At 39.0% G+C, this 3,396-nt stretch overlaps 1 non-coding gene across 1 annotated transcript; it reads right to left on the reverse strand.

The window, feature by feature from the left end:
- Positions 1-2,404: 2,404 nt before the first annotated feature.
- On the reverse strand, positions 2,405-2,511 carry LOC133787231 (small nucleolar RNA R71). Its single transcript, XR_009872263.1, has one exon. It is a non-coding gene; the product is annotated as a small nucleolar RNA R71 (small nucleolar RNA).
- Positions 2,512-3,396: the final 885 nt, after the last annotated feature.

Raw genomic sequence — 3,396 nt, forward strand, 5'->3', positions numbered from 1 at the left:
AAAGAAAAACCACGTCGGTACAACGTCCCGTCTACCATTGTATACCTCGGAGCCTGGTAAAGTACCCTTCTCGTGTCGTTTTGCTCTTCAGGTAACTTTCCTGTTGTGAGGTACACAACTATGGGAGTCATTGATAACTCTACAACATAGAGTTAGCTTAGTCACTTTTAGGCTTATAATTCAATGAGATTAGAGTGATATTTGTTCTTTTTGTTTATTTTCTGTTTAATGTCACTTTATTTGTGTTTGTGTTAGTTTTGATAAGTTTAGTGTTTGATATTTATGAAAGGAATAGAAATGTCTCATTAATAGGTGGAATATTATCTTGTGAATAGAAAACTTGAAAAGGCTTACTTTGGTTTTTAGTTTCTTTTGTTGAGTAGGAAAACTCAGAAATGAGACCGCATTTATTTTAACCGCATTTCCTGGAGCCATGCGTGAATGACGTGCCTGCTCACTTAAGTGACTGTTGAAGTGGCGTTTTTGAGGAGGACAGCAAAAATTCATTAATCTACATCACCTTTGGGTCCCATAACAAGGGGTGCACGTGAGGAGCAAGGATTTTTCTGAATTGGGAAGGAAACCCTAAGGAGGAAAAGGGGATATTACATATATTTCTCTCTTTTTCCCTTTTAGAGGGAGACCACCATTTTTGAAGAAAGAAACCAGCAGCCACCACCATGGGAGAGACCAGATTTTGAGATTCAAGTAGGAGGAAAGAAAGTGCAAGGAAGAAGGAGAAGAAGAGACAAATTCATCTAGCTCTTAGTGTTTGAATTTTATTTTCTCTACTCTTAATCTTTGTATTTGAATTCCTTTAATTGATTCTCATGAAACCCATGGCTGAAATTATTATAATTGTTCTCTTGAATTTTAGTATGAACTAAACTTTTGTAGTTAGAGATGCTAATGAACTCTAATATGTAATTTTGGGTTTGTGGGTAATTTTAATGTTAAAGTTGTTTTGAGGTTTTGTTCAATCAATGGGTATTATTGTTTATACTTGCTCTATGTTTTGCCAACTTGAGTAGGTAATTAAATTGGTATTGATGTTGGAAAGATTAATATGAATGATTTAAAAATTGATTGATGCATGTTCTTAACTTTTATGTTTTAGAAATTGTGTTTATATAGGAATATATAATCACCTTGCATGATTTTATAGGTGTGTGCTCTAATTGATATTCTTAACATTGGTTGGGCATAGGAATATGTTAATTAATGTAAGAATTGAACCTTAATTTCTTTGGAAAAAGAATTAAGACAAGTAGAAAACCTAGTCAACAATACCCAGAATTGCGACCGCATTTTTACCCGCATCTGTGCCCAGAAATGCATATTAGAGGGATTGGGTAGCTCTAACTTCCCATCATCGCTTGATTAATCAATTGCTTACTGTTTTAGCTTAGTTTTGGTTGTTTAGTTTAATTATTTATATTTTGTTTTTAATTTTAGTTCAATCAAACCTTATTGCTTATTTTTATTCCAAATTGTTGGGTTTTGGTCTTTACAATATCTTGCTTAAACAATCCCTGAGGAGACGATATTAAAATACTTACTATTATATTACTTGCATGCGATTATGTACACTTGCACATTAAATATCATAAGAAAATATCGCAACAAGTTTTTGGTGCTGTTGTCGGGGATTGCTTAAAGTCAATTATTGTAAAGTTGATTATCTTGCAATTTGGTTTAATTTTTATATCTTTTGTGCTAACTTGGGTGATTCTCGTGCAATTTCAGGTTTATACAGTGTATGAACAAGAATCAAGACCCTGAACTACTTCCCATTGATCTAGAAATCGAGCGCACCTTTAGAAGAAGGCGAAGAATACAAAAGTCAAAAAGGGAAGTAGTAGTGATGGATGCTGAGCAAGGGGCTCAACAGGGAGCCGCCCAGAGGGCAGCTCCTCTACTAGGAGTCGCTCATGATCCACCAGTAAATACAGCAGGAGTTGCTCAAGATCGAGTAGCTCAAGGGGGAGTAGCTTCCAACAATGGGCAAAATGAAGTTATTGTGGCTGATGACAGAGATCTTGCTATCAGGAAATATGCTCTCCCCCTCTTCAATGAGCTCAATCCAGACATCGTCAGACCAGAAATTCAGGCAGCACAGTTTGAATTGAAGCCAGTCATGTTCCAGATGCTTCAAATTGTGGGTCAGTTTAGTGGGATGCCAACAGAGGATCCTCACCTTCACCCTCGCTTGTTCATTGAAGTAAGTGACTCTTTCAAGCTGCCCGGAGTGATTGAGGATGCATTGAGACTAAAGTTGTTCCCATACTCCTTGAGAGATAGAGCCAGAGCTTGGTTGAACTCCTTGCCATCTGATTCCGTGAGTACTTGGCAAGAGTTGGTTGCGCGGTTCTTGATGAAGTATTTTCCTCCCACTAAAAATGCCAAGCTTCGCAATGAGATTACTTCATTTCAACAACTTGATGAAGAATCCTTATATGAGGCATGGGAGCGGTTTAAGGAGTTGTTACACAAATGCCCTCACCATGGCATTCCTCATTGCATCCAGATGGAGACCTTCTATAACGATCTCAATGCTCATACTAGGATGGTGGTTGATGCATCAGCGAACGCGGCTCTTCTTGCTAAGTTCTATAATAAGGCATATGAAATACTTGAGAGGATATCCAACAACAACTATCAGTGGCCCACTTCAAGATTGTCTACAGGTAGAAAGGTGGCTGGTATTCATGATGTAGATGCCATCACTTCTCTGGCAGCCCAAGTCTCCTCTATTTCTAATATGCTCAAGACAATGAATATGGGAATGAATCGGTCAATGGGGCAGCCCATGGGGACACAAATGGGGCCTATGGAGAACATTTCTTGTGTGTATTGTGGTGAGGGCCATACTTTTGATAACTGTCCTTCCAATCCAGCCACTGTGTGTTACATGGGGAACCAAAATAGGAATAGCCCTTATTCTAATTCCTACAACCCATCATGGAGGCAACATCCCAAATTCTCGTGGAGTAATCAAGGGGCTGGCCCTAGCAATTCTTCTATGCCTCCAAGACCAAATTTCCCGCCGGGTTATCCCCCACAAGCACCACAACAAAGGCCACAACAACAAGCAATGCAATCTAGCTCTCTTGAGGACATGTTGAAGGAGTATATAGTGAAGAATGAAGCCATGATCCAAAGCCAAGCAGCATCATTTAGAAACTTGGAGATTCAAGTTGGACAACTTGCTAATGAGATGCGTAGTCGACCCCAAGGCTCATTGCCAAGTGACACCATAAACCCAAGAGGAGAAGGTAAAGAGGAGTGCAAAGCAATCACTTTGAGAAGTGGGAAGGAGTTGGAGAATTCCAAGACAAATTCTGGGCATGAGGGTGAGCCCTCTTCAATCCAAATAAATGAGGAAATTAAAAAAGA

This window comes from Humulus lupulus, chromosome 6 (assembly GCF_963169125.1).
Source record: "Humulus lupulus chromosome 6, drHumLupu1.1, whole genome shotgun sequence".
Taxonomy (NCBI): Eukaryota; Viridiplantae; Streptophyta; class Magnoliopsida; order Rosales; family Cannabaceae; genus Humulus; species Humulus lupulus.